This window comes from Siphateles boraxobius, unplaced genomic scaffold (assembly GCF_051911475.1).
Source record: "Siphateles boraxobius isolate OS27281-9 unplaced genomic scaffold, OSU_SipBor_1 130, whole genome shotgun sequence".
Lineage (NCBI taxonomy): Eukaryota > Metazoa > Chordata > Actinopteri > Cypriniformes > Leuciscidae > Siphateles > Siphateles boraxobius.
The window spans coordinates 25,352,832-25,377,878 of record NW_027508734.1 but is presented as its reverse complement, the minus strand read 5'-3'; the positions used below and the strand labels follow the sequence as shown (position 1 = coordinate 25,377,878).

The window sequence follows — 25,047 nt, the reverse complement described above, 5'->3', positions numbered from 1 at the left end:
CATCATATGAATTTGTGAAAAACATGTGTATGATAATTATAATAATATGATCTGTCTATATTTCCCCTACACTTTTTTCCACTTACATTATATTGGATAAAAGCATCTACTAATTGAAAAATACAAAGCGCCTTAATCAGAAGGTAAAAAACACAAGCAATTGCTAATTTTCACACACACACACACGGTAAAAATACAGGATGATTCTGCCTCGGGACAAACAAACTTTTGCTTGTTCTATGCAGGGATAATCAGAGATAGACAACCAACTGTTTTACACTGCTTTTGAAGCTACTCCCTCTCGCTACACAAAACTAACAAATAGAGTTGTGCTTCAATTAAGCTTTTAAAAAGTACCATTGACTCAAAAGCTTGCTAAAAGTCCAAATTTAGTGTTTTCTGCAGAATGCACTTTTTTCTGAATTCCTCACTTTCCTTCTCCTCCCTTTCGTTCTTCTCTCTCCATCCACACGCCAGGTCATGCATGGACATCTGACCTGAATCCTGAACAAAGTGGGTAATTGGAGAGAGAGAGAGCGAGAAAGAAAATCAAAGTGAGAGCGCAGTAGAAACTCAAGGAGATCGAATGTTCATTTATTGCAGGTTGGAGCCCCACTCTGGGTGTGAATGAAAGGCTGTTCTGTCCCAGACTAGCCATCCACTACGACCAAACTCCACGCACAGGCTATGCTCCACTAAAGAGGGGCTTCACACAGTCACCAAATCTCCTCAAGCACACACACACACACACACACACACACACATACACTTAGTGAAAGTATATCCACTCTACACACAAACAGATTCACTGAAGCTTCTAAGACACACTTACACTTACCGACTGAATCTCCAATTTCCACACACACACACACACACACACACACACACACACACACACACACACACACACACACACACACACACACACACACACACACACACACACACACACACACACACACACACACACACCTGTCTTTACCAACACTGGATTCCATCAAACAGACTGACAAAGCTGGTCTCAACACACTCGGATGGAGTTGCATACAATACATTTAATGCAGTCTTTCTACGGATACTACCTTAACTTACTCAAACAAACAAACAAACAAACAAACAAACAAACAAACAAACTGATCTGATTAATTGCTAAATTAATTCAAAAGCCAATCAATAATTAAACTCGACTCACCCAGACAAAAAGACACAATATATTAACAATAACTTTTCTTCCAAGCCTTCGTTTTTGGTGAAATTTTTGTATGGAATTTTTTTTTATATATATATTGCACTCAAACCTCCACGCTGTGCCAATTTCAAGTTTGTTTTTTAGTTTTAAATACTTCGAAACGCCAACACAAATTGTATTTACATGTTATGGTGGAACAGTAGCCAATGCCAGCAAGTCATCATTAGCAGGAAAAGGGATGTGGGAGCAGTGCTTCTTGAATAGCTCACCTCAGCTGCATTTTTAAATAAGGTCCTTCATGAAACCGCCGTCATGGGTGGGCCGAGAGCCTGAGGTGCTTGGCCATGAGACAGCTGATCACTAGAGTGGGTGTAAAGCAAGCCCAGGGAGGCCACTCAAATAACTGCTTTGTTGCTGAATAAAAGTCATTTGTATCTGGGCTTTCAAAGGGCCATTTGTCAACATGTTTACAGCAACAATTCCCGACAAACATTAAAGAGAGGCGGGTGTTCTGGAAGAAGAGAAAGGGACTTAAAATGGGGAGGAAATCATAGTAAATGAGGGACAATGGTTCTGATTAGACATTTGCAAACAATTAAGAGGTTATCTGATAAAGGACTGCAGGTACAGATGGACAAAACTTGAGGCCTGAGTGAATATAATCTTCATATATCTATACCTCTGCATGCGTGTGTGTGTGTGTGTGTGTGTGTGTGTGTGTGTGTGTGTGTGTGTGTGTGTGTGTGTGTGTGTGTGTGTGTGTGTGTGTGTGTGTGTGTGTGTCTTTGCAGCCAAGATTAACTACTTGAGCCCAATTGAATTTCTCAGAACATATTCTTAATGACATATTTGTGGCATTGATCAGTCGGCACACTATCAGATCCTCTTGAAATCCTCTTCATAATTGTATTTATGTAAACAGTTGCATGCACTGCTCATTCAGAGAAGTCTGTCCTGACTCATTCCCTATTCTGCACATATAACTCAGAGCCAAACCCTGGTCATTTTCATTTAGTCTTAAATTACATTACTTCACTCCTTATTTTATTTGCTCAGCAAACACATAAATCTGGACTAACTAACCTACAAACTCTGCAAGTGAGGTTATATTTTCCTTTCTCGTGTATATCCAAAGTATTCTTCTTGGATAAACAACATATCAGGGTGTAATAATAACAACAGTTCATGGGACATAATTTCTTATAATATCAATTGAACCAAGTTTCTTAAATAAAAAATGCTATGTAAATAAGCTGGAATCAAATGATTGGCAGCTTAAAACACAAGGTCAGTTGTTAAAATAAAATTCAGCAAATCTTAAAAGAGGCCAAAACAACAGAGAATCTTAAGCTGGTCTTGGCCTTGATCGTCTGTGACCATTGACCATTTTGGCTGTAATTAGAAATAATTAAAGCAGGGATTAGAAATATCTTAATGCTGAAACAAAGTACTAAGATTTCCCGATCAAGATAAATCCTTTTTAACAGCTGCTATGGAGTATGTCAGACGATATTCATGAAAATGAATTCAAGAAAAAGTTCTTAATTAAGCAGCGAGCCCTGTATTGCAGCCTTTACAAGGCTCAAGGGATAAATTGATTTATTTTGCTGGGCTCGCACACATGAAGCAGTCAAACTTATTTACGTTGACATTTAGTACAGACATTCTACACTCAAGCTATAGATGTATGACTGAGACAAAGTCTGATTGATGCTTATTTTGGGCAGGACAACCTGCAGTGTTATGAACATGGTGAATATGCATGGGTAAACAAGAGTGTGAAAAGATGGAAAAGTGCATTGTGCCGTGGGCCCTCAATCTGAGTCTGTTCAAGACCTGTTTACACGAAATCTGATGCGACTAAACAACCAAAAAACAAGCATTAAAAACAAACTTGTGTCGATGTGCAGAATGGTATTGAAATTTTGCCAACTTATAATTGTTTACACTGATAATAAAAAACAAAACACTAAAATCAATCGTTTTAAATACTACAAGTGAATTTAGGAATCACATTATAATGTACATTATGAAATATACATATTAACTTTCAGATATCCGAAAGATTACATTTTTATCGCGTTATTCAATTATTAGTGTTTTAAAGATTAAATGTAATTTTGCGTCAGATGACGTACAGCAAATGTAATCTAAATGTAAAAAAAAAAAAAAATAGAAGAAATTAAACTAAATGAACTGCTTAAAAATTGGTATCAGCATAAAACACCAGATCATCACAGTTAGATATTTTGGATTTCATATGAAAAAGAGCACAGGTGACCCCATGTACCTGATACTGCAATGCTAATAGTTTGACTCTTAACCTCTTCATTCTCGGTTACTTGTTCCCTGTCTTCTGAAAGGACAGCCTCAAAAACATCTATGCAAATGTAAAGCACAAACATACACACACATGCAAATACACACATGCACCCACTGATTTGACTGACTGCAGTCAGAGAGCATGTGAAAGGTGTCCTGTGATAGCACTGAACTCCCTCCTCCAGGCAAACAAGGACAAAGCTTTGCTAAACGCGACACTTTTCTTGGTGAATGGTTACTGAAAGACAAGACAGTGCAGTAGACAAAAATGATTCCTCTGAGGAGGAAGAAAGGGAATTTTCTCTGCGAGAGACAAGATGAACATGTCTCTCAGTGCTCAGGTTTCCCATGCACACAGAGGTGGAGATGCTGAATGACAGCGAATTAAATTAATATTTCACCCAAAATGAAAGCTCTATCATCATTTACTCACCTGTATAACATTCTTTCCTCAGTGACACACAAAAGGTACATTTTTTTAAGAATATCATGGCCAGTCTTTGGAATAAGGCCAAACACCAAACACACACACACACGTTGTGTTTTCATGTTTAATGGGGACTTTCCATAGACATAATGATTTTTATACTGTAAAACTGTATATTCTATCCCTTTACACAACCCTATCCCTAAACCTACTGATCACAGAAAACTTTCTATATTTTTACATTTTCAAAAAACATTACTTAGTATGTTTAATAAGCTGTTTTCCTCATGGGGATCAAAAAAATGTCCCCATTTCGGATGTCAGGATTTCGGATATTGCCATCTTTGTGGGGACATTTTGTCCTCATAATGTGGGTTTAACAGGCCACACACACACACACACACACACACACACACACACACACACATACACACACACAGCAAAGCATATTATAAGCTAGCCCGCCTGTACCGTTCTGAAAAAGCACATTTAATTTAAATAGTTTTAAATGCACTTAAATAGACATGCTTAAATGTTGTCATGTTCATCAGATAAAGCTATTGGCTTCAGAAGAGATGAGACATTCTTTTCCACATTTATGGTGGTTTTAACTGTCATTTTGAAATTTAACAGCCCCTATCTTTCATTATATTGAAAAAACTGGCAACAATATTCTAAAAAAAGTTCACATTTTGTGCCCTACAGAAGAAAGAAAGTCATACAGGTTTGGAACGACATGAGGGGGAGTCATTTTGGGGGGAACAGTCCCTTTAATAGCTGTACACTTGGAGATGAGATTCTAGTTCTAGTTCAACATCCCAGGTTGGATTGAGGTTTTGTTAAATATTAAAGCAACACACTTTGGTGGATCTTGAATGTTTTTTAAGGCCTCAGGCATTTCTATGGAAATGTCTGTCCTTCGCCACACAGCATCTCAGCTGCTCTTTTACACGCTGACCCTAAAATAGCAGTCATCTCCACAATCTGCTGAAATGAAGTGAAAGTGGCAAAGTAAAAGAAGAGGATGAAGAAAAGGAAAAGACACTCGCACAAGGATTAACAGTCCTGCCAAGGATTTGAAACTTTCCGTCTGGAGTCACCAGCCTGATGCTCCGTGAGTGTGGCGGGGGTCACAGGAGGCCACTGGGATAAAATGAGGGTCTCTCCCCTGGGTTTAGTGATCTGGTGCCCCCCCTTCTCTTTTAATCAAAGTCACACAAACCCACAATTAGGGCAGGTTACATAAAGGGGAAGAGCTTGGTATTAGTGTGTGATTAATATTCCTGATTAGATTCAATAAGGATATCTGTTTCTATACATCCTTCTCTGTCAGATTTTCTCCATTTGTTTAGAAATAGCTCCCCTTACAGGGACCACAGTGATATGGAACATAACCCCCCGGTAATTGAGACAAACAGGCCTGTGCACATGTGCACATGTGCATCATCTTAATTTGAAATGTTTCGTTACACTTTGAATAAATATGACAGCACTTAAATAAGACTCCAAAAATTAGGATAGGTTTAATGATGTAGGCCATTAATGCTAACAGACAATAGTCCTTTTTCCAACAACACAGGAAGTATTTATTCTACATTATCCAAAAGCTATACAAATAATTGTGATTTGTAAGAAACAAAGTTTCAATTGTGTCATACAAAATCACATTGAGTGCATTTTGAGATATAAAATAAATAAATAAATATTAACAAAAATTTGATAAATACAATAAGGAATGATTAAATACATAGAAAAATGAAGTTGCAGATGTAAATTCCTCTTTTTTCTTCTTTTTTACGCTGAGATAGAATTGGGCTTCCATGGAATGCCGCTAAAAGATAATGTGCGAAAATCTGTGAGCAGCAGTACACATTGTCCAATATAACTAAGATAACAGGAAAAAATCAGTAGACATCAAAGAGGCCTACAGGCAATATAGCTGTTAATTTCGTAGAGTGAGAGAAAGGCGAAGGGAAAGAGAGGGAGATAGAAAGCGATTCAATCACTTCAAAGCCAGCAGAGGCTTTCAAAAGGTCGGTTTGTTTTGACGTGGATCTGCAGAGGTGAATGAGAATCAAGCGGTAAAGGCAAGACCACTTCAGACGAAAGATTCATTCTTAACCCACCTCCACTCCGCTCTCCCACTAACATACACAAAACCAAAAAAAGCCTTGGAGAATCAGGATTATCTGACAAGAAAGACAAAGTGAGAGAAAGAGAAAGTGAGAAATCTCCTATACTCTCAAACTTGAATATTAACAGCTTTCTTTGAGGAAATGGCAGGCAATTAACCCACATAGTCCAATTCCAGGGATTTCTGTGGATATGACACCTTTTTGGCAGGAGACAAAAACTGATTCAAGGCGGTGTGTGTGTGTGTGTGTGTGTGTGTGTGTGTGTGTGTGTGTGTGTGTGTGTGTGTGTATACCAACAGGCTACTCCATTCAATAGAGTCATGAAGATAGTTCCCTATTTTGAAAGAAACAACCTATTTCTGTCAGTCTAAGGCTAAAGTAGGCTAAATCTCCAGAGAAGAGGGCAGCTGCGCAATGCTAGCAGGGTTAGTATAGCGCTTGTGGAGCCGCTCACTCCTCGGGAACAATACTGCTCTACTAAGGGAACAAAAGCGAGACGATCTCTGTGTGAATTTTAATTAGGCCATGGGTGAGGCAGTACAATACTGACTGAGGTCTTTCCCCATTTTAAATGTGTTTGTGTGTCACTCCTCCCATCTCAGTGCTTTGCATAAAAACAAAAACAAAAAAAGAGAAGAGTGGAGATCTCTCTCAAGACATCACAAAGCTGAGATGCTGTTGTACACTTTTCTAGATGGCTCATTTTCTGAACCAGGACAGATCTGGGATCTAGACCAAAAGTTATTTAATGGTACAAATGAATTTACAGTGTTACCACGTAAATATGACAGAGGTAAACAGTCCAGAACACACATTAGAGCACACAAACCCTAGTATTCTCATAAAGGTAGAGCGGCGACCAACAGTACAGATGAAATGGCCATGACTTAGCTAATAAGTATTTAGTTAGCTATATAACTAACTAAACTACAAACAAATGTTTTGAACAATGAACAATACTTTTAATTTAAATTGTTAAATGATGTAATGTTAATTTCCACATATTTCTAAATTTTAACATTTAAACATTAACATTAATACTGTATATTATGAACAAACATACATTAAATACTAATATATATATATATATATATATATATAACATTTAACCTAAATTAATAAATGCAGTCAAATGAAAAATGTAATTATTCATTGTTAGCTTACATTGAAGGGTGATACAATACGACCTGCTCTCTTTCATAGTCTTCGTATTTGATACACATTTGTGATGGCCAGTATTTAAGCCACACAAGTTTATCTATTCATATTTGCATTTGATCTATAAATAAAAGGACATTACTATGGTTTGGTTTAAGATCTTTATTTGTCATTGTACTGAGTCAGTGCACAGGCTTAGTTATTCGGTTTAAGGTTAAAACATTAAAATCAGCTAAAATTCCTCTTTGGCTAAACTGTGATTTATAAAAACATGGTTCAAATTGTTAGTTCATTTTGTAATTAAGATGACTTGAAATGTTTAGTACCTGATGTGTTGTGGTATGGACCAGCCTAGTGACAAAGAGATTCAAACAGGAAGTTGATCTGTTTTATGGGAATTCTAAAGGAAATGAAACCGTACCAACTTTGATGTATTAGAGGGGACATAGGAAAATGTGATGTTTTGATCAATGTGATGTTTGTTTAATAGGATTCTTTTGCATTAACTAAAATGTATCCATGGCTTTAAATTTAGTTAAATGTATGGTCTTCATTCCAGGGTTTGGGTTGTTGATGTTGTGAAAATGTGTATGGTTATGTTTCCTCTTCTTTGTTTTCATGGTGTGGGCCATCTCTTATAAATTCAGTGTATGTTTTGTGTAGAGGGTTTTTTTTCCCTATTGTACCCTGGGAAAGGTGGTGTTGAAATTTGTCCTCTGTCAATTTGAGAGGTTCAAGCCCGATTATGTCCTTTTTGACTACTGGATGTTTCCTGTGATGTAATCTGAATGGAGTACAATTTTTGGACCTTCTTGTTTTTAACTGTTACAATGGTTTCCACCTTTTTCCTCTCTACTGAGGCTTGATCACCTTTTTTTCTTGTGTAAGCAAGATTTAATAAACCATCACAATTGAAGACTACTTGCTCCCTGTTTTGTGGCGATGGACAAATTTTTGTTGTGATTTGCTAAGGCACATGGCAGATCCTTCACAACATTCGACCAACACACGGAAGGCAGTACTCAGAGAACAGAAAAGCTTCTTGAAACATCTTTAAATAGATGTTGGAACAAATACCCTTGGCAGAAAACAGGGCTGTACCTAATATTAGCTAGTGGGATCTTGGTATTAAGTTGTAACAAAGCCAACATGCATACACACACAAAAAAGTTTGTAATTTTTTAGAGAAAAAGACTAAAAATTCTACAGTTAACATTACCTTGTAAATGTAAAGGTAAATTGTAAATGGTTTAAAATCATGGTAAATGGTTTGAAAATATTTTTCTACATACCACCTGTATAATATGGTGGTTATAAATATATTTTAAGGTAAAAAGCAGATTTTGGTTCTTTATATTAACATTATATCACGCACTGAATGAAATAAATGGTTATAAGTTTATAATATACAGGCATCAGTATGCCATTCTGTAATATCTAAAACATTGTCACAAAATTTTCTTCTAGCAACTAAAATTGCCTGTTTTTTATTATAAATTTAACAGGATCTTTTATACAGTGCTACTCCAGTGAGTAAAACCACCAAAAACATATTTAATACATGCCTGAAACAAGTGAATACACAGCCTATCCAACACTCAAAACTCTCAAAAACAGTGATACATACTTCAAAACTTCACCGGTCACACCAATTAAGTTTTTAAAGATGTCAGAATGGCAAGAGACAAATGTGAAAAGTCGCTTCAAACAAAACCACAATCAAACATTATGATCACAACAACTAAACGGACGAACTGTACTCCAAACATCACACTTTCAATTCTGTCTTCATCTGCAGGAGCAATGGCTTGACATTCACAGAAGAATCTCTCAGCTTTTCATTACCAAAGAGAGTAGAAAGAGTTTGTGATCTTGGCGTGATATTGTTGTATAAGGGGATTTCGCTCCACCCTCCCCTGGCACACAGACAGATTACACAGTGATTATACGCAACTCAATATTGCATGACAACCTCCAGCGCGTGAGGGGTTTACCATCATGTTTCATTCATTTGGCTTGAATGAAGCCTCATTTGAAGCATTGGAAAGCTTAAGATTTATGTGAAATTCATAACGGAACAGATGTCCTCTCGAATTTGCTTCTCCAGAAGGAAAAATTCAGAAAATAAGCCTTGATTGCCTCAAAAACTTAAACATGTTTAGGTCTTAACCTCAGAGGGCTTAGAGGTTATTTAGTTGCACTAAGAAGCAAAGCACCATGGGGAATATCCAAATGACAGATTTATATCAATTCCCTTATTTTGCCCTGCCTCAGTACCTTAATCTGACTTCCATAGTGATTGTGTGTGTCTCCGTGTATGTGTGTGTGCAACTTTGACTACAGTGTAATAAAAAATTAGAATCAATTAGTCAGTGTATCTTCCTCCTCTCCTTTGTTTCAAAAAATGTTTTCTGTGTTCACTGTCTGCAAGGTTAAAATGTACTGCTGCCGAGGGCCAAAACCGAACATTCGTTCTTTTAAATGCATCTCTAGAATGTGCATACTGAGAGTTTAATAGTATGATATCAGGTGGGATGATACCGAAACTAAAGACTGCTTTCCCCCTCTCTTCCTTTATAACACACATCTACACAAGGTGTCATCTATCTCTGAAAGTGAGATTCACTTTGAAAGAGTCAATCCCTTTGGTTGGATGTTGTTTCAGCTAAAATCCTTCTTTCCCCTTTTCTTCTTGCTGGTTAAGTGTGACTGGCATTTTAATTTCCTGCACAGACTGTTATGCTCGTCAATCATCTCTCAGCAACCGAATTGTGATGACATCATTGACAAATCCCCAAGTATGAGATTTTCACTTCAAGCTTCGTAAAGTCCTACATCAAAGATGATATGGTCAGTGCAAACAAAAAAGAAACTGATTTGCTTGAGAAATAGATAAGAAACATCAATAGAACATGAAGAATGGTCAGTGACAAGTGTGACCACCCATACTGTACCTTCAGTTTAAAGCCCAACACGTAAACAAAGAAAAATGTGTAGGTGTGTGTGTGTGTGTGTGTGTGTGTGTGTGTGTGTGTGTGTGTGTACATTTGCCTGCTTATATATGTCTGTGTTTGGAGAACAGCGGAAGCTAGATTAGGAATTTGAAGGGCATTTATTGTGTTGAAAAAATGACTAATACTTTAAATAAAGGCAGGCAGTGGAAGGGAACAGAATGTAATAAGCAGCAGAGATAGATTTATGCCTATTCCAAGAAAGGCTGAAGGCTCTTATTGAGCACATTAAAAGCTCTTTTAGCCCATCTAATATGCAGTCTCTCCATAATTAATTTAATCCAATAAAGAAAATGATTTAATATTTTCTGCTGCTTTCCATGAAGTGAACTATGAATCCAATTTCAAGTCTTCTGATTGAGGATTCTCTGTATTGCAGCTAGCACACCGACCTCATTCTGGACGTCTTTGTTAACACTGACTGTGGAAAGAAACGCATCTTTCTCTGACTATTAAACAGTCAGTGCGCGCCTAAGCTCCGGCAAGGAGTAGAATGAAAATAGAAAAACAATAAAAGAAAATGTGAGTTATTAAATCACATACTAAGGTAATGTATAATCTCCGCTTGTCTGGTTGGTTCCTGCCTGAATATCTTTGTTTAGCCAGCATGCGACTCGACTCCAGTAATTGAAAAACCAATTCAGTCTTTTATTAATTTATTTATCCATTTTCTAATGAAAGACAATGTCTGCTTGAATAGTGGGTGGATAAATGAAAGGTGATGAGGAGAACCACATTAATCTTTGTAAAAATACAAAGAAAAATGAACAATTTATCTTCGCAACACCATTCAGCCCTGCATCCAGTTTGAACCCAGTTTTCAGAGGAAGAAAAAAAAGAGCCATCTTAAATGATATCTCCTTTGTGGCCTTTAATAGTTTGTAATTCTATGATCTCACAATCTTTCCACCTCCTTTTCTCTCTCTCTTTCTCACTCACTGGTTCTTTCAATTCGCGGTGAAACACTTGAATGAACCCATTAGTCTGGCCGGCTCTAATACTGAAAGGACCCGGGTTGAATTTAACGGAGCATTGTGCGCTTTCGGCTTTTAATCGACTCTCTTCAAATACGGCAGCTGTTTTCACCGTGTCTAATTCATAATTACATCTTCACAACAAGTGCTACACATTCTCTTGCACTCATTCATCTGAGCTCTGAGCATTACATCCAGCAGAGGTCCAAAAACATTAATTAAATCAATCTTTAAAATACCTTGAAAATGGTCCTATTATTATTTCGTTTGCCCATTTGCTAAACGAGGCAGCGGTCGGAGGTACAGCGATGCATAGTGATGAAGGTATGTGTGTGTCTCCCTTTAAGGGTGTTGATTTCCTAATAAATAGAAGTGGAGGCAGGGTCAGGAGCTGGGGCAGGGTGTGTCGGCTTGAGTTAGGCCCGAAGGGTGAGGTGAGAGGAAAGGAGACTACAGGCCTTGGCCCAGAGCCAGGGTTAACTGTACCTCTCCATTCTCTTCAGACCAAAAGTCATCCATCTCTCCCTCTCCCTGCTGACACCCTGTTTATTCCCTCATTCATTTGTCATGTCCCCAATCAGCTGGATGAATAGAGGCACTGCCTCGCTGATGTATGGTCTTTTTAATTAAGACCAAAAGAAAAGATCTGTGACTCAACTTCTCTTGTTTTTCCTCTGTCTCTTTTCTAATCACCATGAGCATGTTTTTCTTTCCTTTTGTCCGGCCAGGGAAACGTCCTTTTTAGGCAGGATCGGGGTTGAAAGAAAGAAAGAAAGAAAGAAAGAAAGAAAGAAAGAAAGAAAGAAAGAAAGAAAGAAAGAAAGAAAGAAAGAAAGAAAGAAAGAACGAAAGAACGAAAGAACGAAAGAACGAAAGAACGAAAGAACGAAAGAAAGAAAGAAAGAACGAAAGAACGAAAGAACGAAAGAAAGAAAGAAAGAAAGAAAGAAAGAAAGAAAGAACGAAAGAACGAAAGAAAGAAAGAAAGAAGGAAAAAGAAAGAAAGCAGTCTGGCATTCAGGATGCTTTTGTTTGCTTATTTGCGGTGTTTAAAACAAAGACGGCATGGCGTTGAGAATCTCATCAGCAGGAAACCTCCTTAGAGACAAGCAGTATATTCAAAGGCATGCAAATGACAACGCTCAGAGCGGGGGCTGGGTTCATTTTGGAACTGCTTAATTACCTCATTTCTAAAATAACTTGCCTTGTTTACGAATACAGTGCATGTAGGTAATGGCTGTGGATATTTTTTTGCATTTCACATTATTACACTATACAGACAACACCCACTTCTGCCCTGGCGCTGACACCAAAAAAAAAAAAATAATAATTGAAAGAATTAACAACAACAATGAGCTGGTGAGCGAAAACCCTCATAGATAAAAATGAAATATTGTTGTATTTGGGTAAGGGGATAGAAAGTTTAAGGAGCACTGACTGATGGAGAACTTACTCTTATTACACTAATGATGCCTTTGTTAATAATATTTGTCCAGATCATTCACATGATATACAATAAATCTGCTCATATTAAATCTGCTAGTTAATAAAAATTCTTTAGTTATTTACTCACCCTCATGTCATTCCAAACAATAACATTCTTTCTTCTTTAAAATACAAATTAAACCAACACTAGACGTAATTTTGTATTTTTGTCTATGCAAAAACAGATTTTTTAAAATGTCTTCCTTTGTATTTTACAGAAGAAAGATCATTACACAGGTTTGGAATGACAGCGGGAGTAAATGATTACAAAACGCTAATTTTAACTAGCCATTAGAAGTCAAGACTTAAAGAAATAGGCAAATCTATACAGTAATATTAAACAGTGTTACACTCCAGTGCTTCTTAAAAATGCTCGAGAGAGAATGTGCCAGTGATATAGAGAGAGGGAAGGAGGGAGAGAGAGAGTTCGGCAGAGCAAGCGAGCGAGGTGGTGAAAAGTGAGAAGACACCTTTGAAAAGAATCAATTACAGTAAAACGCATCAGAATCACTCGTGCATTTAATACATCTCATATCTGAGAGTTTCAGCCCGTTCCCTCACGCCTGCTGCATCAGCCCGGCCCATCTGCGCTGCTTTGCAAAGTAGCAATATTTTAAACTAATATCAGTGCATTATGAGCCAACAAATCCTTTAAACAGCACATTAGGATGAATTGTTGCAAGGCTGTGATATCAAATAACAGGTATCAGCAGCACAGAAAGCCCCTCATTTCTCATCTGTGCAGAACACAATAGCACATTTGGCAAGGTGAGTCAAAAAGAGTGTGATCGAGGCAAAAATCTGGCAGTGAAAGTAAAGTGATCCTTGTTTTTACATTAGCTAAACCAACAGCACTTGTAAATGAGTCACATGGGTGAGGATTATCTTCCAGTGTCAGGATGTGTTTACAAAATATGTTGTGCTATCTGCTGTTTACAATATGTTTGATAGAAGGAAAAAATCGTTTCAACTACCAATCGCCAACATTTGTGGAATTTTCCCCAACATCCCAAAAATTACGTCTGCCACGCAGTCCACGGTGACCCCAATCGGCTGAAAATGCATGTTATTTAAACTAACATCCCTAATCCAATGTCAAAAAGAAATAACACATTCAAATGATAAAAAAAAAATAAAGCCCGCAGCTGCTGACTAAATCTTCCTTTCCATGTCATCTTTTAGTGGACAAGCCATGTTTATTACAGACTAACAAGGAGGAGGACAGGGATCAGAACCGTGGCCTGAGAACAGAACGACTGTTTTCATGCTGTATTCACACTGTAGACATGCTGTAAGCCTGTAGGGTCCCTCACCAAAGGCCTACAGGAACACTTGTTTGTTCTTACCCACGTCCTTGGTGACACAAATATTTACCCAGATATACATTTCAGACACTTGCTAACAGACAATGTCGACACATGTACGACAGCCATGCAAAAAAAAAAAGGGAAAATGTGATATAATGGCGTTCCCTCTCACCAAGAAGGGGAAGATGGAGTGTACACCGCATGAGACATACAATTGCAGTACAGAAAAAGGACGCAAGCAACTGCCGCCTAGCGTCCAAGCCGACCCAAAATTAAACTACCTATCATTCGTTACCTGCCTGCAGCTGTCAAAGCAAACAATAAATGTACCGCGGAGAATTGATGACTATTTGGAATGCATATGGGCAAAAAAGGCTTCAATTTAGTGCTGTGGTCTGAGTGGATGAAATGACAGTTGTGATTGATTTGACACGGTGGTCCAGATTTATCTTGCAAATGAAGTAATGGCCGTTGAACGGTAAGAGCGGCGATCTGGCGCTGAGCTGATAGCGCACAGAAAGAACAGAAGAGTCGAGTCCCAGCGGCTCTGAGGGACATCATGAGGAATCTTCGCTAAGTGTCGTTGAACAGATTGTCTTGGTCAAGGTTATGATGCACTCATAAGTCTTAAGGAGTGTGTGTGTGGCACTTCGCTGCCTCCCCCTCCACGCACCCAACCGCCAGACGACCCTCCTTACAAGGTGACCTGAAGAAGGGGATAGAGAGTAAGACTAATCAGCATTTTCCATGGGAGGCGCTGAAATTGGGACAGAGAAAAATAAGTGGATGCACAGAAGTGTGGCTCGAAGCCGTGAGTGGAAAAACTCATCCAATATAAACATAAAACACATATGCGAATCAAACCAACCGTATTCCATTCACTGTTCACTAACTCTGCAGGGCTGAGGATTGTGACATGGGATGCTTTTTGGGGGGAAGAAGAATTAACACAAACACCCACTTCAGACAGAAGAATCACATGCAAATGTACAGCATGTCGTTTCAAAAGAATGAATTTCCATCACACACCATCGCCCCCTAGTTCCGCTCAGTGAGTTGGACAGGCTCCTCTCAATACATTTATAATTGAGGGAGTGTTTCTTCTAGAAACAGTACAAAAAGAACAAATTCTCTTCACTACATTTTAGCCTTCGTCCATGTTTTATTGAATAACAGGGGGTGGGGCAGATATGGCAACACAAAAGAAAAAAAACAGGACGGCAATCCACGAGTGCAGCCATTGACAGTGTTTTGTTTATAGCTTCAGCTCCCTGAGAATAATCTCAGGTGTCTGAAGCGAGAGTGAGTTTCACTGGTGTCTGTCATTCGGGTGTCAATCCAAGTGCCACATTTTACACTCCGCTGGCACACAGGACTCACCTGCTCTCTCACTCACACACACACGCACACACACGCGCACGCACACACACACACAACCAATTGACTGGCATACTCAATCCATAAAAAGAGAATAATAGAAAATAAAGTATCATAGTATAAATTATCTATTTGTTTAGAATTTATAATGTACCATTTATACTACTAGAGGGTAGATAATCTGCAACAATCTGCCTGCAACATGTACAGTAAGGCAAACAAGGCTAAAAAAGCTTTATGAGATTATACGAATTTATACGAATTTAAAGCATTTTCACAAGCTTTCAGAAACAAATAATCCATACTAAGAATATGAATCAGACAGGTTATTATAAGTCATGTTGTTAACATTTTAACGTGCATGATATTATAATATGTCATGAGAATCATTAGGGTGATTAAAGGAAAGGTCCTCAAACAGACTCAAAGCTCTACAGGCTGTGTCGTGATATCCATTGATATGATGCCCTGCATGTTGCCTGCTTCAATCTTTCTATCTGTCTACCTGTCTGCCGAAGCCTTTAATGCATAAAATTCAGCCTCTCAATGAGGTGTGCAGGCTTGTCTATCTCTGTCACATGAAACGGGCACACAGATTAACCAGGCCAACTTAAACCAGCTTTACTCCTCCTTAGATTTCAAATGCAGGCACTCATCATGCCAGTGCTTTCAGTTTCCTCGTCTTTCTCTCCTCTATACCTCCACACTTTCACTTGCTCTGTTTATAAGAAATGCGCCATTGGAGATATTGCGTGAGCACGGGTGTTCCTTAAAGCTCCATCGCGACCAGAATCTCTACCTCTGCATGAATCCTGTGAAGTACACTTAATTCCCCACAGAACAAGGTGAGCAGGGGCGCTTCGTCAGGGGAACAGAAAGGCATTTGAGAGCAGATTAAGAATATGAACAGCAATATTCCCGTCGCGGCATCTGCACGCGCCCAGGATTACAGGGTTCTGAGGAGATTACTGGCAGGGGAAGAGAGGTTACAGGTTCTGAAAACTTTTCTTTCTCACCTAGGGTATGGAGATCACACACACAGACATCCAAACGTTTCATTTTCATATTCATTTGGGTTTAATATAATTTCTTGAGTTTGTGCAAACATTTATCATGCCACATTCACAGTATAATTTAGGCCCCATCCACAATACAATATTTCTCTGCACTGTAGCATCCCATCCACATAAACAGTGTTTTAAGTCATAATAAAGCAAAGACTAATCATTACACTGTTTTAGTGATGATTGTGAAAGTGAAAAAGATTTTAGAATACGGTTACATCATGAAAGCAATTTGCACAGAGAAACAGTTGTTTAAAAATAACACTCCAGAATTTGACAAGCGGGAATTTTAAAGTGCCGGCGAACACTGGTTTGTTTTGTAGTGATTAACTTACGTAGAATCAATGATGTTTATGTGACATCAACAAACATGCAAATAACGTAATAATAATAATAATAATATGATTATATGAATGATTATATGAATAATAAGAATATGTTTTGTATGCTCGTTTTTGACAAAAGCTTTAGGACACAATGAACTGTTATGGAAATGACATTATGGAAGTTGTGTGAACGAATTCTAAAATTGTGTCTTTTTAAATTATAAAGGTAAATATTAAACTATTTCTCAGTTTCTTTACAACATAAAAATATTTTGCAGGTTTGCTATTATTGACATTTCTTGTTTTTTTACTAAAGATTATAGTTTTCTACAGAGCCATTACATTAATATCTAATATGACCAACAAACACGTCTGTGAAATTGATGATATCTTTAGTCACTTGACATACATATTAGATGTGGTTTCAAAAGAACTCTAGATTATCAAATTTCAGGTGTGGCGATTACTTGCAGCCATCCGTCATCTCACAGACAACAAAGAGTTTGTGTACATCATGGTGTAATTGCATACACATGTCCAGTATGAGCAGTTAGGCCTCTCTCTGAAAAAACATTGTTCTTGTTTTTTTTTAAATCTTTTCTACTTTTTTTTCTTTTCTTTTTTTTTTCCTTTTATAGTTATGAGAAAGTATGGGTAGATAGCAAGTGAAAGTTTTCTCTTATTCTCTCTTAGATGGTGCCCATTTCTTACATGCCTTAACTGTCAGCCTTGATTAAATCTTCTGGCATGTGGCATTTCCCTCACCACTGGCCCATCGCTTTGGCCAACAGCATGCCACGCGTGCAAAGCAAGCACAGGAAATCTGTCCCCCCAGGAGACGGCTAACAATGCTACGACCAGGCAATTCCCCTCTACACCTCTCGTGTGAGGGAACATACACATATCACATATTCAGCCGCCATGTGCAATCAATTACAAGCCCTAATGAATGCCAGCCGGGAGTCACGATTCGTGCACAAGTGTGTGCGCTTGTATATGTTTGAACAAACACTTTACCATGAAGTCTGTATGAAAATTAAGGCCCCGAAGGCTCATAATTAAAAACGTATTACAAGGAACAAGAAGAAAACTAGATTACGGTCTTTACTCTGATTTCCAAACGATAGAGGCGAGAGAAAGAAACAAAGACACAAACATATGATTCAAGCATGTATCAAGACAGACAGAAAGCAGGCACTGCCACTCCCCAGACACGAATGTTAACCTTGTTGCTGGTAAGGAGGCCACATGCATGCTGGGAGGAAGGAAGGAGGGTGGGTGTAACCCAGCCACTTCATGCAGGGTTGAAGTGTCCCTGCCAGTCTTTCAATGTTCAATGAGAGGCCCAAGAGACACTCAACAGGGACTTTCCCGAGGAGTTTCCGTGCCCTTGGCTTCCGAAATGCACCCAGTAGTCATCAATTAGCCTGACAGGCCAGATCTAAACTTAAACACGCACACAAGCTAAGAAAGACAGACTAACACAGACTGTTCCTAAAGAGGTTTGATAACCTTAATAGATATTATAAAAATTCCAACAAGCCTATAAGGACATTAATACTATTCTACATTCAAAATAAAGTCCTTGTGCATTGTCCATATTAGATTCTGTACCTCTCTTTATGTTTTTAAATCACACTTAAAGACCCATTTATTTCACTTGTATTCGATTGTGTCTAATTTACATTGATTTTTGATTTGTTTTGTATTTGGTCTTGTGCTTTTTTAGGTTGTATGAATTTGTTATATCCTGTTACCTGTATATAAAGCACTTTGGACAACGTGTTGTTTTTAAATGTGTTATATAAATAAATGTGATTGATTGAACAGAAACAGATGAGAATGTCTAATTTGTCATGAATTATACCGTATATTATTATACGGTATAATTCATGACAAATTAGACACTCATCTGTTTCTGTTCAATCAATCACATTTATTTATATAACACATTTAAAAACAACACGTTGTCCAAAGTGCTTTATATACAGGTAACAGGATATAACAAATTCATACAACCTAAAAAAGCACAAGACCAAATACAAAACAAATCAAAAATCAATGTAAATTAGTTACTACCTCCCTGGACAGACCTAAAAACAATGCAAAGATTGCACTACATAATCAGTTATATTTCTTACATGTACCGTAAATTGCTCTTAACAATTACAATACAATTCTGTGATGGTGACAGCCAGCCCCCCTCATTATCTGTAGGATTAGAGGGCAAAAGTGATCCAAACCCCTTCCTAAATAACAGCCAAAGCAGCCATCAGCGGATACATCTCTACTCATAAGGAAAAGAATTTATCATTATTGAGATAATACGGAGGGATGAATTACGCAGCGTGCATGAGCCTTGTGGGGGCTGACCTAAGATCAGTCCCAGATGAAGGCAACCGAAGGGCTTAAGAATTCATTTTCATATTGCAAATGGCCATCCCAATCAGTATGCCTAAAGTGCCTCCGAAGAGATATTTATATCTGCGAGAGCTGTGCACTGCAATGAGAATACATACTATATTAGGATACACACAAGCCACCAAACAAGAGACCCGGCTTTAACAGATATGACTGACGACAGACTTATGCTGATGCTCGATCACTTTATGTTATGAATGAGAAGCTGATTTGATAATCACAAAGGACCTGGTAATGCAGCAATAGATAGAGGTCACAATTGCATTGACCCTTGCATTCTCTCTTTTAACACACCTCCAGTTCCCCCATTTCTTACACATGCACACATAGATGTATGCATACTTTCCTGTCAAGATGGATACCGTTTCAAGGGGAAGGAGCTTTTAAATGATTTAGCACTATGATCCAGAGACATTCCAAGCAATTTCATACACCACTGATATTCACATGCTGCTCTTACGAAATGTCTGGGCATATGCTACCCCCACCGTTCACATACACACGCACACACAATAGAAATTGTGACATTGGTGTGAGATTTAAAAATAATGCATGGGATTATGTCCTGATACTAGGCCTTATTTACTCATAGATGTATTAGGAAAAACACCTGCCTCCTACTCCAATAGGATCAAGAGATTAATCTTACTGAGACTTAATACATACAGATGGTCAGACAGGAAAAATTAGAAAAATATGAAATATGAATACATTCATCTTGTATAATATGAAATATGATTCATCTATTGCAGAGATTATAGCTTGATGCATTGGTGTACTTAACAAGGAGACAAAGTTAATTTCTTTATAGGCCAAATGTTGCTGGCAAGATCCCTAGAATAATAATGATTCTTTGGGGAATATTATATAAATTAAACTTAAGCCGTCTTCTCTTTTTGCATATTAATGGCTGCTGGTGCAGGGCTGCTTTTGATTCATAGGCTGTCAGATCGTTGTGCAGCTGCCACACAAACATCTGACAGCTCAGAACACAACATTTATTTATTCAACACAGAAACACACACACCTTTAATGCCGGAGACACCCTACACAGCCCATAACAGGGGTCTTTTTCAACTTGGGTCTTTATTCTACTTCTAATTGAAGATTACAGTTGAAGTACCGATCTCCTTTTACTTTACTGATATAAATCGAAGATGCTGCAGTGATACTGATCTACTGGTATTGCTTACTGTGTCTTATCAGTGGAGAATCACAGAGAACTGATTTATTGAAGTACCTTCTCATTGGAGCACCTATAGTATTAGAGAATACGAAATTGTTTTCAAACTTTGTGAAGCCAAGGACCCAAAAATATGATGATCCCCAAGTGAGGAGCCCCCCTTCATGAAATATAAAGGCAGCTACAGTACATTCCGTCATGTATGTGTGTGAGAAAAAAAAATTTAAGTGGGATATTACACTCAACGGCCACTTTATTAGGTACACCTTTAGTACCAGCTGGACACACTTTTGCCTTAATTCATTGATCCATAGATTCAACAAGGTGCTGGAAACATTCCTCAGAGATTTTGGTCCATAAAATTGACATGACAGCATCACACAGTTGCAGCAGATTTGTCGGCTGCACATCCATGATGCGAATCTCCAGATCCACCACATCCCAAAGGTGCTCTATTCTTTCTATCAGCTCGAACCAGTCTGGCCATTCTCCTCTGATCTCTGGCATCAACCAGGCATTTTCACCCACAGAACTGCAGCTCACTGGATATTTTCTCTGTAACCCCTATAGATGGTTTTGCGTGAAAATAACATTAAATCAGCAGTTACTGAAATATTCAGACCAGCCCATCCTGCACCAACAAACATGCCAAGCTCAGTCCCTTAAATACATTTCTTCCCCATTCTAATGCTCAGTTTGAACTTCATCAGATCATCTTGACCATCACTGGATCCAAAAACTTAGGCAGTTGGTCAGTTTACACACAAACTGATCACCAACTGCAACTTTCAGGCATCGTCTTTATTTTTTTAGCTCAACTGTCAAAGAATGGAAAACACAGGATTGTGGGATATCAAAATCAGCGAAGAATACACCTATCGTGCGTTCAAAAATCGATAAGATGAAAGTACCTCAGGAGACAGGAAGTGAAGCTAACATTTGAACATGCCATGATGGCTTCCTACCTTGGACGAAGGTCCTGAACTACCATCCATCGAAGGCAGCATTTTTAACCCTTGTGCATCCTTACGGACATTTTTGTCTTTTTCAGTTTTGTTTTTTGTATCATTTTGCCTGTGTTAATGCCAACAGCATACATTTTGGCACAGGTGTGTATTTTATTGAAATTTTACTATTTCACACCCATTTCCTTTAAAAAATCTATTTTGCACTAAGTACACAAAATAGTTCCTCTCAGCACCTTTTGGACAAAAACGTCCCAATTGAAACCCATTAAAACTGCAATTTTTAATCCCAGGGCCATTTAAAGAGCAACATGCAGGTTGAATTTATTTCTGAATTAATACTTTAAATTGTCTGCAGAGGTATTTTTAAAAACACATATGTAGAAATTACTAATGAAATCTCATTTGATATTGAGATTTTGATGAAAATGTACTAGGCTCTGGAATACGCCTTTCCCGCTATAGCAACGCATCATATGACGTAGGCCGAGGTAAATAAAAGAGCTCGCGGTCAGCTTTCTCATTGTTGGGTGTTGGTGTAGTTAGAGCAGTATTGAGAGACAGAAAGTTTTAGATCGAGTTTTAGAGAAGCCATAATGGTAAATTATTGTGTTTGTGCTAGTTGCACGAATTCCAGCCTGTCAGGACATCGTGTTCATCATTTTCCTTCTAGGAAAAACAAGGCTTTTTGGTCTTGGGTGCGTTTTGTGCAGGTGAAGAGAGCAGACTTCACTGCCGCGTCTGTTACCACACACTCGGTTGTTTGTGTTTATACAGATTTTATACAGATATGACTGTTCTGGCGCTTTTCCACTGCATGGTACGGTACGCCTCGCTTTAAATGGTATCACTAACTGCAGTTGAAAAGCAAACCGAGCTAAAGCTGAGTCGTACCACGCAGTGGAAAAGCGAAGCGAGCAGAACCGTACTGAGCCGTACCATGCATTGGATAAGCGCCATTAGACTGTTGCTATTGTAGCTTAGGTATTGTCATTATTAATTTGTTGTTATGGCATTGTATTTAGTCAATGTAGATAGTGCTAACCAGCTTGGATGGACTGCATAATCACTGTCAGCGTAGAATATGAGAAGACAAAACGTTGCTGGCTTAAATTAAGACAATCTAAATGGATGTTTAATCAAGAACAAGGTCAAACGTATGTTTGCTAAAGCAGATTTATTGCAAAACAACAAGGTACTAGCCATACAGAGTAGATGAACCAGCGTTAGCCACGGTGCTAACTTACATGAACTCACCAAGTCACTTGCCCTATTCGCCACTGGTTTTCTTGACACCACAACTCTACTTCTCTCCTCTGCCCATTGTTCCCCCCCCCCCTGATCTCCCCCTGACTACTATCTGGCCTAGGAGGCTCATAATTATAGGCCTGTGGGCCATCATAAGCATGTTCGTCCACATCGGAGAACTCGGTTTCTTCATTCGCATCCATTGTAATCTGAGTTTAGACTCCCTCGCCGATCGTCACTTCCGGTTAGCGCTTTACAGACGCGGAAGTTATTTTATCACAATTTATCTCAAAATATCGTTAATTTCTAAATATATATTACTCCAGTTAAGAAAATCAGTTGTTCTATCATCAACATACACTATGCTATATAGGGGTGTCCAACCTGCATGTTGCTCTTTAACTATAAAATGATGCAATGGTGCCATTTTTTCAGGTTTGGCCTATAAAGCAGATTCTGGCTTTATTCCTGATTCCTGCTTCTGCATATCATAGAGCCAATTGGATCAATTATGCAGCGATAATTGTGTGGGTGTGTTGGCATGTCAGAGTTTGGTTTGTATGCGTTTAATAAAAAAAAATGTGTGTGTGTGCGCGCTTGTAATATTTTACAGAGAAAAACTGTAAATCCCCAAAAATTCTAAAATCCAACCACTGAGTGCACCAGTGGGGTTTTGCTGACATCCAATGGAAAAAAACTGAAAGCTCATTTTTTTAGATATCAACCTCAAATTTGGAACACATCTAGTTTAGTTTTATGGCTTTGATTTTCTAGCAGTTTTAGAGTTCAACATGTTTCATAAAATATAAGTTGTATGTAAAACAATTTTGCCAAACTTAAACCATATAACTTTTTTTTTACTTCAACAATAATCTGCCAGGGTCTTCTTTAAAACGAGACCAAACTTAAGTCTGTACTCCCAAGCTTCAAATTTATATGACAGTTTTTTGACATTTTTGTCCACTATGGACCTATGTGTAACTTTTTTTTAATTGATGCACAATGGTTAAGCTTTTGGACGCAGCCCTTGTCTATATGGCTAAATGCATTGAGGTGCTGCCATGTGACTGGCTGATTAGATATTTGATATTTGAATAGATATATGTGTGTTTGTGTGTGTGTGTGTGTGTGTGTCACTTTGCACAGTAATATCCAGTAATCTAATATAAAAATATTCCAAAGAATTTTTTAAATAATGAAAACTGAGCAAGCTAGATAAATAATTCACTTGTTTCATTACGGCATGAATCTCTTGAATGAATGATTCAATGACAAATCGGCATACATGGTTTTAACAGTCATTTGTCGCCACCTACAGGTGTAACGATGTAATTGATACAATCTTTATTTGAAGCATCACATTACTTTCATAGCGTGATATCCTCTATTTTGTTCCCTACCGTACACATCAGTGTTTACATCCCAATAATAAGTGTATCCCAAATGGTTGTGCGTGCGTGTGTGTGTGTGTGTGGACCCCTTAGCAAACCCTTGTGGCACCAATTTGAAAAAAAAAAAGACTTTAGCAATCACTGATCATCTCACATAAATTATAATTTATACTTAAGGTTCTCAAAGGCACTGACCTCACAAATTTCATGTTCATATAAACACCATCAAAGTCAAAGCAATAAAATACCTCTCATTACACTCATTTCAAAGCCACTCCATCAGCACTCTTTCACCCAAAGGTCTTTGATAGCCACGGTCCGAAAAGTTAAAAGTGCATCTGTTTTACCTACATTCTGAAAGGTGATCCTCTAGTCTTTCTTTGTGTCTCTCTACCGCCCCAACACCCCATGGGCCTCTACTTCCTGACAAAGGTCCTTCTCAATATCCTGAAAAGAGAGGAGAGGGTAGAGAAGGGTATGAGTAAGTGAGAAAGACATAGAATTCAAGAGAGAGAGAGAGGGAAAGCAAAGGAAAGGAGAGAGAGGGAAAGGAAAGGAGAGATATGGCGTGCCAGGTAGTGCTTACAAAAAGAGAAGAGGCCATTTAGATCACAGGCAACAGGAATGAGGGGAGGCAAGACGTCTGCACCCGTATAATCAACATCTTAACTCCCTACACACATCACAACAGAGGTGCTAGTTTTATGCAGCAACACAGACGCTACGTTGCTGTTTTCAGTCCACATATTCATGAGAAAACCACAAGCATGACTGACTCTGTCTGTTCTGTAACATAAACCCCTAAACTACTTTGGGCTGGATATGGAACAAGAACTTAATCCAGTCCTAGTACAAAAAATCTGCCTAATAAAGTGAAAAAATAAGAAACTTCCAGGAAACAGAAATGAAAATATGTATTTAGATTGTCGCTAGGGGGCAGCACTCTCATTCAATAACTTTTGACTTGCCAACCAGAGACCAACATGTGACAGATCAAATGTGATGAAGAAAAACACACAGGGCACAAAAATCAACTGTTATAACTCAAATCTGTAAAATAAATT

The 25,047-nt window shown here is 38.2% G+C and overlaps 1 long non-coding RNA gene across 2 annotated transcripts; it reads right to left on the bottom strand.

Annotated features, from left to right (window-relative positions):
* Positions 1–9,707: 9,707 nt before the first annotated feature.
* On the bottom strand, positions 9,708–24,699 carry LOC143737448 (uncharacterized). Of its 2 annotated transcripts, none has more exons than XR_013203655.1 (3): positions 24,570–24,699; positions 24,335–24,430; positions 9,708–10,062 (listed from the first exon to the last, which is right to left on the bottom strand). It is a non-coding gene; the product is annotated as an uncharacterized LOC143737448 (long non-coding RNA). The 2 variants fall into 2 exon arrangements; XR_013203656.1 differs by lacking the exon at positions 9,708–10,062 and adding an exon at positions 13,339–14,714.
* Positions 24,700–25,047: the final 348 nt, after the last annotated feature.